This window comes from Oryctolagus cuniculus, chromosome 3 (genome assembly GCF_964237555.1).
Source record: "Oryctolagus cuniculus chromosome 3, mOryCun1.1, whole genome shotgun sequence".
Lineage (NCBI taxonomy): Eukaryota > Metazoa > Chordata > Mammalia > Lagomorpha > Leporidae > Oryctolagus > Oryctolagus cuniculus.
The window spans coordinates 145,900,730-145,916,425 of NC_091434.1; positions in this window are offsets into that span (position 1 = coordinate 145,900,730).

Below are 15,696 nucleotides of genomic sequence, written 5' to 3' on the forward strand. Positions count from 1 at the left end.
TGAGAACAAATACTTCAGCCTTGTATAGCATTTTTTCCCTGTATTCTCAATGATATGCACATGATATCACTTAAAAGTTCAAGATAAAATAGTCAAGTCACATTATACGCTATGAGTGTTATATTATTACAATATTATGTTACATATTATACTTTATAAGTATATTCTAGATATACATGTTTATATATTCTGAAAATAAAAATAAATAAATGATTTATTTTCCTTGCCACAAGTAAGGAACTTTTATTAGCAGTAATATCTTAAGGTCTCATTCCAAAACCTTCTGCAATAGAAATTGTCCAAATTATTTAAAGTGGATACACTTTGCTCTTAATAGCTGATCTATTACTACAAAAATGCTCTGCAGTTTCAAATGCAATTTTCACCTGTTAATTCTATATAAAAATATTGGACTAATTTAGACTAAGGAATACATTGGAATACCTTTGTAAATTCATCATGCTTATAAATGAGGATTAGAGTCATCACGAGTATTGCCAATCTAATTAAGCAAAGGCTATTTGTCTCAAAGAAAAGAAATCACATCTTGTTTGGAAGGATATGTGGTACCATTCAAAAGCACCAGGAAAGCTGCAGAGCTGGGCTGAAATAAAAAAAAATAAAATAAACTAGTAGGATGTCAGGGAAGCCAGGCAGCCAAGCCCACAGCCACCAACACATCATGTGCTCAGGCTGGTCAGAAAGTCGGTCCTCTTGCCAGGCCCCTGGACATGGCCTGCTGAGTTGTTGGAATTCAATGCCGCTGCCACTGTGCTCCCTGAGCTCGGGCTATTTTTGTTGTCACCACAATGTTCCGAAGGATTTGTAAACTGTCAGTCAGGGCAGTCCTGGGCAGAGTAATCAGACTGGCACTGAGGAGGTCCCGAGTTCAGGCAGAGTCACATGCCTGTGTGTGAGCCGTGCAGGGCTTGTGAGAGCAGGCATCTGACCCCTTTCATTTCTCAGGAGAAACTCTTCAGTAGGCATCACAAAGTGTCCAACTGGCCCATCAGAGGAACCGCATCTCAGCGCTAATCAGCTCAAAGCAGGGGGCTTCCGCGCCACTGGCCACTGCTTCTTTCTTGTTGCTTTCCATTCCTTCGTTGATTGTAACTATGGTCCTTAGCCACACAGGAGCCTAAAACAGTTATATTTTTCCCAAATTTGTATGCAATGCTGTCTACATCCCTCCTGAGTTTCTTAGACCTTCATTATACGCTTTATACTATTTTACTATCCTGTACTTTATACTATTATACTGTTTGCTACCTATAGTTTTATTTTCCATAATTATTTTTAGTCAGCATGTCAAGGTTTCGTTTCTGTTCTCACTCATCAATAATGAATGTGAGATTGTGTTAGAATAATGCCTTCTTTATCAAATGACCTAAACTCTGCTGGGTTTAGGTAAGCTGCGAAGCTTTGCTGTATGATAAACTGATCAATCAGCCTACGGCTAGGCAGCCTCTTTTGATTTTTCAATAAGGCATGAGGTGTGGAATTTAGTTGTTTTTCATGAATCCTGATTGAAAATGGATGCGGATTCCTCAAAAAATTCATAGAAAATGTGCATTATGAAAAAAACTCTCTGTGGATTTCAAAATGTTTTGCAGCAAAATGAATTTATCATTCATCTCTGGTTTTTCATAAACTTCATTGAAGAATGTTTGCTCAGTCGGCACACAAACTGCAGAAAATTGCTATTTATTTGTAGGGTTGGCTTCTTTCTCCCTGTGGCATTGGTAGGAGTGTATAAGCTATGCAGCATATAATTTTTGGTTCCCCTGATTTACTTCTTCGATAACTACTGTCTCCTGGTGCCTAAATTCATCACCACAGTTGTTAATGTAGGCATGGGGGACATACATGCACACGTGGATACACATACACACACACACACAGCTGCTGTTTCTGTTTTAGATTACTGACAGCTATGTTCAGGGAACCGAGATGGAGCAAGGCAGCTAAACTTATCTTTTAAAAAAAGAAAAACCCTGAAATTGTATGTCTATGAAAAGATAGTATGTAGTCTGTCTCTGACTATTAGCTTTTCAAATGAATTTTCTATGCTATCTATGTGGCGTATGAATCATGATCATTGCCTTAAATATACAAACATTTTACTAGGTAAAGCCATGTGAGTGACTGAGTTAGGATCTACTCAGAAGATATGACCAGGTCTTGGTTGCATTATTAACACAGTGTTAAATTAAATGCAGTTCTATTAATGAGCTTGAATAAGAGAAATTATCCATATTAATTTCATCCAAATAGACTCATTTGCTTTTCTCTTTTGATTAGGTACCCTTAAGTAGAAACGTCTATCTAGTGGGGAAATGAGAGAGAGAGAGAGAGAGAGAGAGAGAGAGAATCTTCCAACCACTGATTCATTCCCTAGATGGCTGCAACGGCCAGAGCTGCACCAACCTGAAGCCGGGAGCCAAGAGCTTCTTCCGGGTCTCCCAACGGGTTTAGGGACCGAAGCAGTTGGACCTTCTTCCACTGCCCTCCCAGGCCATAGCAGAAAGCCAGGTTGGAAGTGAAGCAACCAGGACTCAAATTGGCACCCACATGGGTTGCCAGCAATACAAGCGGCAGCTTTACCGGCTACACCACAGCACTGGCCCCAAAATAAATAATCTTTTAAGAATTATTTTATTCTTTTGCCTACACACATCCATTTTTTTATGTAAAATGGAAGATACACCAACCAAACCCCACAGCAAAAAGAAAAGCATTAGCGAATTTAAAATAGATATTTATTGTTAACTTGAGGAGCAGATACAGAGACAGAGATAAGGGCAGGGAGAGACTGAGAGCTGCCATCTGTTTGTTCACTCTCCAAATTCCCACAATGGCTAGGCTGAGCCAGGGTCAGAGCTCAGAACTAGGAGGACAATCTAATTTCCCAACATGAGTGACAGGCACTTAATTACTGGAGCCATCACTGCTGCCTCCCAATATCTATATTGGCTGAAAACGGAAGTAAGGAGCCAAGAATAGGAGTCAAATCCAGGCACTTTGATATCTAATTGGGCCATCTTAACTCCTAAGCTAAAAACTAGTTCCCTAGCAAATTTTGAGAGACTAATTTTAATGAACAAAAATATTCAGAGACCATGAATTGTATTCTTTATATTGGAATAAAGAAAAATGAAACCAGAATAAAATAAGTATATTCATAGTAGATTAGAAAAGTATGAAATTAATGGAAAATGGAATTAAATAATGATCTGATTTTGGTGGTGTAAAACTTTGGAAATCCATGCATAGTTTCTGCATAACATTTATTTTCCCTTAACTTTTTGAAGAACTTTCATAAATAATGATAAAAAGCTATCTGAGGAACTTTTCATTGTAACAAAAAATAATGTTTTAAATATGTTTCATTGACTATCCATCAATTAGGACTAGGATTGCACTATGAAACAGGAAGGTCCTAAAGAATTGTAATTTAACTACATAAATTATATTTCTTTTTAAAATATTTATTTATTTGAAACAGTTACAGAGAGAGAAAGAGAGAGAGAAAGAAAGATAGGGAGAAAGACAGAGAGAGAGGGAGAGAGAGAGGGATCTTCCATCTGCTAGCTCACTCTCCCAATGGCTGCAATGGCTGGAGCTGGGCCGATCTGAAACCAGGAGCCAGGAACTTCTTCTGGTCCTCCATGTGGGTGTAGGGGCCCAAGGGCTTGGGCCATCTGCTGCTGCTTTCCAAGGTGCATTAGCAGGGAGCTAGGTCAGAAGTGGAGCAGCTGGAACTTGAACTGGCACCCATATGAGATGCCGGCACTGCATTTGGGGACTTTACCTACTACGCCACAGTGGTGGCCCCCAAATTATATTTCTTATGCATAAAAAATGTTGTGGTCACACAAGCCAGTACTGGTTTGGAGCTCAGCTTCCTCTCCTCCTGCTGCCATTCTGCGCGTGTACCTGCAACTTCAGAACATGACCTGCAACTTCAGAACTGTCTTTGTAGGAATGCTTTTAAAAATAGTCTCCTTCCAAAGCAAAGGGTGTGCTCACTCAGTGACCATTATACAAGCTTCAGGCTATGTATGTGTGGATGCTGTCTGCTCCTCTTCTCATAGCCCTGTGGGGACTGGCACTCGGGAAAGTGGTCCAAAAATACTGGTATTCCTGATCTAGGCAGGCAGATAGAATAAAAACTATTAGATCTGTAAGCTGGAGACCACATCTTACACAACACGCCCTGTGTGATTTCGTGCCCCTACCTGATCTCACCTGAAAGCCCACCTGCCCATCAGACTATGCAACCACTCCCCTTTGGAAAGCATATAAAAGGTGAGGAGTGGCCGGCGCTGCGGCTCACTAGGCTAATCCTTCGCCTTGCGGCACCAGCACACCGGGTTCTAGTCCCGGTCGGGGCGCCGGATTCTGTCCTGGTTGCCCCTCTTCCAGGCCAGCTCTCTGCTGTGGCCAGGGAGTGCAGTGGAGGATGGCCCAAGTGCTTGGGCCCTGCACCCCATGGGAGACCAGGATAAGTACTTGGTTCCTGCCATCGGATCAGCGCGGTGTGCCGGCTGCAGCGTGCTGGCCGTGGAGGCCATTGGAGGGTGAACCAATGGCAAAGGAAGACCTTTCTCTCTGTCTGTCTCTCTCTCACTGTCCACTCTGCCTGTCAAAAAAAAAATTAAAAAAAAAAAAAACAGGTGAGGAGTGACCCCAAATCGCTCTCTGTCTGCTTTGCTGCTGCATTAAGCTACTTGTGGCTGCACATAACCATGTACTTGCTCCATGTGGCTCACTCCTGGCCTGCTCTCTGCTTGGTATGGACCCAATTAGCTTCTAGACCTCTCTTTCTCCCCTAACTAAAGCCCTCAGTCTCCTGCACATTTCTCTCACTGAATAAAATCCTTAAAAACTTACTATGTTGCCTGGTCTATTTGAGCCAGTATTCAGAATTCACTGAATATGTGGCAAGAGACCACAGGCTTATTAATATTGAGAATTATTAATAAGCAGTCTGATATCATTCTGACTATTGTTTTTTTGTGAGAAATCAAGACCTTTTTCTCTGATCTAGGAATCACAAGTTATCTGCTAGCTTCCAAGAGACTATAGCAGCCTAACTCATTTGCTTGCAAGAGAATAAAACCTCAGAGACTTTGCAATTCCTGAAAATAGCATACATCCTTTCTGCTAACATTATTTTGTCCAGAATTTAGGTTTTTAAATAAAAGCCCATCTAGCCCAGGGAAGGCTGTGAAATGTTATCTTTTAGCACTACATTGGAGTATGATTACTAAGAGGGTATGACAATGAATCTCAGAGTAGGGCACGTAAGAACTGACTGCAACAGCTTCAAAGATTTTTCACAGCTCAGTGTTACAGAAACAAATAAAAAACAAAACACACTTAAGAAACTAACAAGAACAGGTCACAGATTAAAGAGTTTATAACAAATTTTACAGTGATCATCGCTGGGTAATGAAAGCATGGTAGTTAATTTGCGGCGGCTGTTGTAGCAAAGTACTACAACCTGGGTGGCATAAACAGGGGCATTGTGTTGTCTCACAGTTGGGCTCCAAGTCCAAGATCAAGGTGTGGGACAGGGTCTGCTCCCACCCTCATTTTTTGCCTCACAGATGGAAGCTGCTAATTTGGCCTCTCCTATTGATGTAGGCATGTGGTTGTTCATTGCTATATTCCAGGCACTTGCCATGCACAAAGACAAACATGCTAGATGCTGATATGCATACAGTGCACAAAATGATAAAACTATTCAAAAGGTGAGAAAAGGAGCGTTCAGACATGCTTGGGTGTGGGCTGCCCCACACAGAGAAATACTCATCATGAGTGGGCAGTAGGTCAGAGGATCACCTGATGGGAGGAGGCATGGAGAAGGAGGAGAGAGAGAGAGAGAGAGAGAGAGAGAGAGAGAGAATCTGAACAGCTCCTCCAGCAGCAGTCTACAGCAGAAGAGAGTGAGAGAGAAATAGCTCTTCCTCTGATGTTGCTCTTTTCTATGAGGTTTGGCACAGTGCCTCCAGGAGTGAAGTAATTTAGGAATTATAGAGCATTTCCATGAGTTCCATGTGGAAATGAATTTTCACACTTTTCATGGCATCTGTTTCAGGTCCTGAATGAAGCAGATGCATCCTGGGAAAGGGGGCATTCTGGCTGACAACTAGAACGATAGAGTTAGACATGGGGCTTGTGATGTCCAGCTCAGTAGACCTAGCTAGCTATTTGCCCATACTAAATCAACATGACTTGTCCATATTATATCAACATGACTTTCTCCCTGTGCAAAAATGTTCCCACCATGTTGGATGAAAATCATCTTACCCAACTCATTGCATTAACACAAATATGTTGATTTTTTTAAAGATTTACCCATCTAATGTCCCAAGTCCTTGGGCCTGCACCCACAAGGGAGACCAGGAGGAAGCACCTGGCTCCTGGCTTCGGATCAGAGCAGTGCGCCGGCCGTAGTGGCCATTGGGTGGGGTGAATCAATGGAAGGAAGACCTTTCTCTCTCTCTCTCTCTCTCTCTCTCACTAACTCTGCCTGTTAAAATTTTTTTTTTTTAAAAAAGATTTATCCATCTATTTGAGAGTCATAATTTCAGAGAGAGAGAGAGAGGCAGAGGCAGAGAGAAAGAGAGAGAGGGAGAGAGAGACAGAGAGAGACAGAAAGAGATGTAGAGGGACAGTCTTCCATAAGATGGTTCACTTTTCCAAATGGCCACAATGGCCGGGGATGGGCCAGGCCAAAATCAGGATCCTGGAGTTTCTTCCTGGTCTCCTATTTGGGTTCAGGGGCCAAAGGACTTGGACCATCTTTCACTACTTTCCCAGGCACATTAGCAGTGAGCTGGATTGGAAGTGGAGCAGCCAGGACAGAATCCTGTGCCCATATGGGATGCTGGTGCTGAAAGTGGTGGCTTTATCTGCTATGCCACAGCTCTAGCTCCTGATTTATTTCTAATGAGGTCACACTGTATAGAACTAAGGGTTAACATTGCATTGTACAGATGTGGAAAGGACATTAATTCAACCCATAACAGAAGGTCTGAGTGACTTTTCTGTTTTACTGTCTCTTTTTCTTCTTGATTCCCAAGTACTGTATTGCTTTTGGTTTATATGGGAAATTTTTAAAAGATGCAACTACCAAACAAAAAAGAAAGAAATGCCCATGTGTAAAAATTAGGCTGCGAATATAGTGTTTTGTCAAACTTTGTTTTAAATCTTTGTGAAACAAATTGTTAAGAATTATATAATACTATAGTTTTAGTGATCCATCTGTGATTACTTTTATTAACTTATTTATTTTGAAAGTCAGAGTGACAGAGAGAAAAGAGAGAGAGGAGAGAAAAAGAGAGAGAGAGAGAGAGAGAGAGAGAGAGAAATATCTTCCATCTGCTGGTTCACTCTCCAGATGGCCACTACGGGCTGAGCAAGGCCAAAGCCATGAGTCTAGATTTTCATCTGGGTTTCCAACATGGGTGGCAGGGGTCCAGGCACTTGGGCCATCTTCAGATGTTTTTCCAAACCATTAACAGGGAGCTGTATTGGCAGTGAAGCAGCCAGGACATGAACTGGCACCCAAATAGGATATCAGTGTTGCAGAAGGCGGCTTTACCTGCTATGCCACAATGCCAGTCCTTGTCTGTGTGACTATTTTAAAATTTACATGGGTGAAGTATCTTTTCATTTGATTATTGTTTATAACTCTTGACTGTATTCCTGCTGAAATGTGGTCATTTATTTTTTACTTGTTGAACTCTAATTACTGGAATGTTAAGCCTTTGACTAGAATGCATATTAAAATGTTATATCAAAAATAATATTAGGTAAAAAAAAGTAAAATGAAAAGATTCAATTACTGAGGCAAAAAGTCAGTGTTTTGTGGATATTCATGATCTATTCTCAATTCTATTTTTAAAAATCTGAAACTTAGGCTTCATGTCACCCACATTTTTTTTGGGCTTCAGTGAAAAATGTTGTTTTACAGCTGAACCAGAAGAGAATTGCCTCCAGATTTGTCATGACAGGTTGCAACCTCTCCACTACAGTGTGTTCTTTAGAGTGTTTGGTTTGGTTTGGTTTTGCCTGTTTGCTTAAAGCCTCCAAGCTGTACATGTTCACAGCATTATTGTGAGAGCATTCAGCCCTCCTTCCACAAGAGTGGCTTCAGGTCTGGGACTTTCTAACCATTCATTCTATTTCTGACTTCACTGCTGGACTGGTGGAAATCACATCCACTATGTGTCTTACTCCATGATGCGGGGGCATTGAGTGAAAGTCAGTAAGTGATGACTTTTCCAGGAGGATGAAGAGGTGATTGTAGCCGTTTGACATGCAAGAGCAGAGTGACTGCTTCAGGCATGAGGACATGGGGAACAGACCAAGATAAAAGGAAGACTTGGAAACAAAGGCTGCATTCTGAACCACTTCTTTCTAAGTTCTTTACACAGGAGGAGAAGTTGTTAATGAATAACCACTATTGAGTAACTGCCTTGAGAGCACACAGAGAGAGCTATTCTACCACTAGTTACATTTTCATCAAAGGTTATGCATTTGTTCCTAAAATGTCAAATATTACATATCGCCCCAAGTATAGGCTACAGAGGAATGCTTAGGTAACCAACTGGGACAAAACAAGAGGGAGGAAACAGAAATACTTCAGAAAAGCTGACCACAGAGGAGAAACCGTAAGTAAAGAAAAAGACCCGCAGGGTGCAAGGAGATGTGGAGAATTGTGTGGTTCACTAACTATGCCCCAGAGTAATGATGAGGGCCATCATGTTGGTCAAGGTCACGGAGAAACAGATCATTATATTCTTAGAAGCACAATTCCCTCAGAGCAATGTAATGTTTGTTTGTTTAAATCCTGGTTGTCACAAAAGCCACAAAAGATCAGAACTTTGTATACAAGGTGCTTCGCGAAGTTCATGGAAAAATGGAATTAAAAGATTAATTAGCTTGTTTTGATGCAAAAAATTGAAATCCATGCATAGACTTTTCATAATAGGCATTTCCCCTGGACCTGTTGAAAACTCTTCAGAAATATTATTCTTTGTCCAGTGCCAGCAATCTGATGGTAATCTTTATCATCCAAGATTTTCAATCTAATTTTAACTACTTAATACTGTACTCCTTGTTTTAATCTTGATTTTTTTAAATTTAAAAACAAATTGTAATTCTTCAGTTTCCAGTAACACATCTCATAGTTCCCATGCACTTATTTTCCAATCAGTCTCTGGTTTTCTTTTCTGCTTCCTGCAACATCTTCTAATCACAAACCACAAACTATGGAAGTTCATTCAGAAAAATCACAGGATCTCACAGGGCATGTCAGTGTGTGACTAACACATCAAATAAATTCCAATGAATAGTGACACTTTTTAATTTTTTATTTCATTTGTTAGATTTTCTCTATAATTAATAATCCAGTGTCAGTTTTCTAATGACTCCTCTCAGATTCCAAAGAAAACAAAAAGTTGAATGAGTCTCCAGCTTCAGGGGCCCACGTGTGGAGTTACACATGCTTTATGTAAAACACTGAGCAAATTGGATGCTTTAGATAAGCAAGGCTTTATATTCCAGAAGTTTCCAAAAATCAGAGCTCGCACAGGGTGTGAATGTGTCCTTTATAACCTGAGTATCAATTCGCAGACATGACTGAACATAAACAACTCAAGCCAGGAGAAATTTATGATGCCCCAAGCCTTGAAATAAGTTCATCTTTGAAAATAAAACATTTTGAATCAGACTTCATGAAAAATGTTAGTGTGGATGAAATGCTTTTATCCTGAAGAATAAGAGGAAGCAGAAGTAAAACATTTTTGAAATGCTAAATAAATGGAATTTTCATGACATGATAGCAACTCTTAGGTAGCATTACATCTATGTTTCTCACCCCAATTTCTTCCCATTTGATCTAATCAAATGTATACCAAGCAGACTATCCATTAAAATCCCTCACCTTTCTAAACTAAAAATATATTCAGTAATAGTCTTGCACCATCACTAAATGTGTTTATTTTAAGACACCCTTTAACACAAATAAAAATAAGTATCAATTTAAAATAATATAAAATTTAACTTAAAAGATATTATTGAAAGCTAATACAATATTTATTGTATTAGTTGAAAGATGAGCCTCTCATCTCAGAAATATCACTATGTTCACGTGCAATCATTTAGAAACTTAGGGGTGGATGTTGTGGCACAGTGGTTTAGCCATAGCTTTGGACATTAGCCCACATTCCATAATGGAATGCCTGAGTTGGAGTCCTTCCTCCACTTCCCATCCAACTCCCTCCTAAGAGTACAGCCTGGGAGGCAGCAGGTGATGGCTCAAGTACTTGGGTCTCTGCTACCTGTGTGGGAAACCTGAATAGAGTCCCTGGCTCCTGGAAACAGCATTGCCCAGTTCCAGATATTGAGGGCATTTGGGAGTAAACTCTCTCTCTCTCTCTCTGCCTCCAAATTAAATAAAAATAAATTAATCAAACTTTAGAAACTTTTTTAAACTTAAAGAAACTTAAACACAAGTAAAAACTCCAGTCACTTTGAACAATAAATTAATTTATTCATGTTGATCTTTTAGTTTTATAGACACTATGTTTTCACTATTTACAATCTATTGTTTACAACACTAGGTAATACCACTGTAAATGGAGACAGAATCTACACCCAGAGTGAATTTTAATGATGCTGAAACATTCAGAGCTGAGTCTAGAAGCAAGCATACCTTCATAAGCCTCTGTGTGTGTGTGTGCATGTGTGTGTAAAAGTATGAGAATGTATAAGGTATAGGGAGTTTTAAAAGCAAAAAAATCTAAAAGATACTTTTCAGCATATGAGGTGAAACATGTATACTTAAAGAGACCATTTGTTTCACTAAGATGTCTGTATTTTGCTCAGATCTGTTCAGCATTAAAAACAGATATAAAATATATTTTCTTTTTGTCTGTAGACAAAATGATCTACTGATTTTATATTCGTTGCCTTTCAAAAATAGATCAGAGGATGCTAATCCATGAGAAATGTGTCTCCTCCCCCCATTTTCCCCTTCCTTTAAAACCAAGAGATGCGTATAATTTAACCATGCTTGCTTTGGGTAACAACCAGCATGGGGCTGAAGTGCATTGAGTCTGCTTTCCAAGGAAGAACAATACCTCACATTTTAGATGCATCACTGCACAAAGGTCAAGTAGGGTAGTTCCAGCATAATACAGCCCATCAAACTACCCCCACTAAAGTAACTCAATATACCCTCTGTATATTTCTCCCACATTTGCAGATGGGTAATCAATCTCTTGACCAACGTAAGCTCAGCTGTAAGTTTTTGCTATTATGCATCTCAACATGTCCCTACTCAGTTTTCAGGATTGTCCTGAATACATGATCACCTGGAAAATCAAAAAGACTTAAGATATTTATTCTTGATTGCCAGATTAACATAACATGATTATTACTTCTCATTAAGAATTTTGGAAGGCTACATAAATTCAATTCGAAATAGGTGTCCAACAGAAGAATGGATATTATCTGTCTGGGTTTCTTCCTAGTTTTCCTATTAGAAATAATTAATGGCAAATAGTAAAGCATATATAATTTCTAAAGTACAAATTCAAAATTGCACAGGAGTTAGGCAATCTAAAGCTGAGAAAGCAGACATTGAACTTCTTGCAGGTGATGGATAATCTATATCCTGGAAGTTAATCTATTCTCTTTGCTGTTTAGGACTTGCTTGCTGAAGGCTGATATACCTCTTTAGCATTCAGTAACAAAGAGTTGTAGTAACATTTGTATTTCAACTACAAGTGAGAAAGATGGGATAGTCTTTATCTTATTTGAGTAATCATTTCTTCATATAGTTACATTTAACAAAAGGAAGTTTTAAGTTTAGAAGCATTCTAGTCCATCTTCCTTTAAGTCAATAATTTAAGCACTTGCCATATATACATATATTTCTTCTCTAAAAATATCTCTATCAGTATTTATTTATTAATCAGGTGAGTAGTATGCATGTTTTAGAGATCTTAAGTGGGCACTATATGGTCCCTGGTTTTCTTTTCTTTTCTTTTTTTAATTTATTTGAGAGGTAGAGTTACAGACAGTGAGAGAGACAGAAAGAAAGGTCTCCCTTCCATTGATTCACTCCCCAAATGGCTGCCATGGCCAGCGCTGCTCCGATCTGAAGCCAGGAGCCAGGTGCTTCTCCTGGTCTCCCATGGGGTGCAGGGCCCAAGCACCTGGGCCATTCTCCAATGCTCTCCTGGGCCACAGCAGAGAGCTGGACTGGAAGAAGAGCAAGCGGGACTAGAACTCTCGCCCATATGGGATGCTGGAGCCACAGGCGGAGGATTAACCAAGTGAGCCTTGGCGCTGGCCCTGGTCCCTGGTTTTCAAGAGCTTATCATCTAATGGAGAAAATATGAGGGCATTTCAAAATGTTTCTGGAGAAATATGCATTATCTGTTAATTTCATTTTAAGCAAACTTTTGGAAAGATCCTCATTTATCGTAGGAGAAGGTGTTTTGGTTTTGGTCTTAGACAACACAATTTGCAAGAGTATACTTCAGACACCCTGAAAATTCATATTTTTTACCCTGAGATGTAGCTCAGATTGATTTGGCACATGACTGCTATGATGGAGACTGGCCTATGGGACTGCACATAATACAGACAATGCTATCTCCTGGAAGCAAGAGCCCAGTGTCAGGGCAGGTGACCTGGCTTCCATGGCTGGGATCCAGGAATTGAAGGAAATAAGCAGAGCCTATTGCCTGAGATTCCCTCCTTCAGATAAAGTCACAAATTCATTCTTTGCAAAGGATGGAGCAGAAGGCGGTGCTCCACTTGTCTGGAGCAGAGATTTACTCGCAAACTTATTTATTATCACTATCTCCTCATGATGTTTAAAGGCACACTTACAACTATACATGATTTCAAAGTTTTAAACCAAACTAAGCTTATCTTTTAATTTCATTTTACATGAAATTTTTGAGATTCCCTTATACTCTGAGCTCATGCAAATTTTGGTAGCTTCAATATTTAGTAACTGCAACATTGTAAGATTCCTTGTTTTTTTTTTAAGATTTATTTATTTACTTGAATATCAGAGTTACATACACACAGAGAGAGAGAGAGGGAAGGAAAAAGAGAGAGAAAGAGAGAGAGAGAGAGAGAGAGAGAGGTGTCTTCCATCTGCTGGTTCACTCCCCAGCTGGTTGCAACGACCGGTGCTGCGCCGATCTGAAGCCAGGAGCCAGGAGCTTCTTCTGGGTCTTCCACATGGGTGCAAGGGCCCAAGGACTTGGGCCATCTTCTACTGCTTTCCCAGGCCACAGCAGAGAGCTGGATCAAAAGAGGAGCATCTGGGACTCAAACTGGCGCCCATTTGGGATGCCAGCACTGCAGGCGGTGGCTTTACTGACTATGTCACAGCACCGGCCCAAAGACTCCTGGTTTTTTAAAAAAAAGATGCTGATAAAATGTCTTCAAGGAAGAATTGTCCAAAGTTCCAAACTATTGATAAAATGGATTTTATACAGCAAAATTGGAATGGCTTTTGAAAACCTAGAAATGATCTAAATGTTCCATAGTGGGTATCAGTTAAATAAATTATATAACAGGTATATGAAAAATAAAACTATTTCAAATGATGTTTTAAGTAAAAATTTCTGACATGAAAAAGCATGCAAAGCAGATTTTTAATGAATCTAGATTTTAAGTTACAACATTGATGGATTTAATGTAGTCTATCAACATGAAAGTGTATTAACAAATAATTGACACAAAAAGATACAAAAAATCTAAGAATACTCAATATGGTATTTTGTTAATTAATATATAAGCAAAAATTCTTACCAGAAATTTTACTGCAATCATTAATATATTGCACATTTTTCAAATTCTTCTAGTTCAATTGATTAAAGTAAAAGTATGTACCATATAAGTTTGTGTGTTATCTGCAATAAAATTGAATTAGTATGTCATAGAATATCTACAATACATCACACAGTATCCTAAGCATAGAAATTTGTATTAACTCAATCCCTATGACAAACATGTGAGTTAGAGATTTTTATTAGTCCCACTTTTCAGATGAGTACAGTGAGTTTCAGAGAGTTATGCTCATTGGCCAAGATCACAAGGAAAATTGGTGGTAGAACTGGATTCAGAATCTACTTACTGCTCCACAGCCTTTTTCTGTAAAAAAAAAAAAAAAAACATAAAATCTCATTAAATATATAATTATTACATAAAATCAGTGTAAAATTTCAATTTTATGTCAGTTTTTAAAAGTATTGTGTATGGCCTTAAGATAATTTTTAACATTTGAAGAGATTTGTATAATGGCCATCAAAACCAGGAGTTGGGGCAGCTCTATTATCCCAAATTCCTGTGCAACCTCTCCCTAATCTCTAGCAATCACTGATTTGTCAACGCCCTGATAGTTTGTGCTGTATGAGGACACCACAAATGAAATCAGGCACTGAGTGTAGTCTTCAGAGCCTGCCATCATCATTTGGCATACAGTCTTGAGATGCATCCCTATTGTTTCATGTGTAAATTGGTCATTCCTTCTTTGGCTGAGGACTGTTTTACTCTATCGATGTACAACAGTTTAGTTATCCATTCCCTGGCTGACAGGTATGTGGGTGGTTTCCTGTCTGGAGCAATTCTAAATAAAACTACTCCTTGTGCATAGATTGTTTCATAAAAGAAACCTTTTTTTTGCTTTTCTAGGGCAGGACTTTTCAGCTTCAGGTCTATTGATATTTTGTGCTGGATACTTATTGTGGGGGCTGTCCTGGGCATTGTAGGAAGTTTCGTGCCATCTCTGACTGTTGTCAATCAGAGGTCAGTCGCACCCCAAGTGGTGACAACTAAATCTCTCAAGAGCTTGCCCAATATTCCATGAGTGCAAAATCACCCATAAAATAACAAGTGTCTAGGGTAAATGACTAAATATTTTCAGGCCATGTGAGTGTATATCTAACTTCATTTAAAAGCCACACTACATTCAAAGGTGGGTGTATCATTTTTGCTTTTTCAGCTGTTAAGTACTCATTGTCATATTTTGTCATATTTTTGGCCTTTTAAAAAAGTTGTATTTTATTATGTTTATAAATTTGCATTCCCCTAATAACCAGTGTTATATGGGATTTATTCATGTGCTCACTTGTCATCTGTATTATCTCCTTCATACAGAGCCTACTTGGGCATTTTGCCCATTTCATTTCAAATTGGCTTTAATATTATTTACTTAAAAGTGCTATTTAATGATCTCTGGATATTTTATACAATCATTTGTGAATGTTGCCATTTAGTACTTTTATTCTGAATTCTCATTTTCCTTATTTATATTCCTTAATATGTTGCTCTATGATTTGAGTAGAAATTGTGACGATGGACATCATGTGATATTAATCACTAAGGACAATACTTATTTTATGGTTTTGTTGTTATACTAAGGATGATGATGTTGATTATCATGATGCTTTACCAAATTCCATTACCTTATAAAAATGTATTTCTACTGCTAAATATTTGTTAGAAACTGTTTTTTTTAAATGCAAGCCTTATGTCAGATATATGGTTTGGGTCTGTTTTTATCCAGTCTGCATCTAGTTTTTAAAATATTGATGGAGGCTGACATTGTGACACAGAGGGTTAAGCTACTACTTACAACACCAACATTCCATA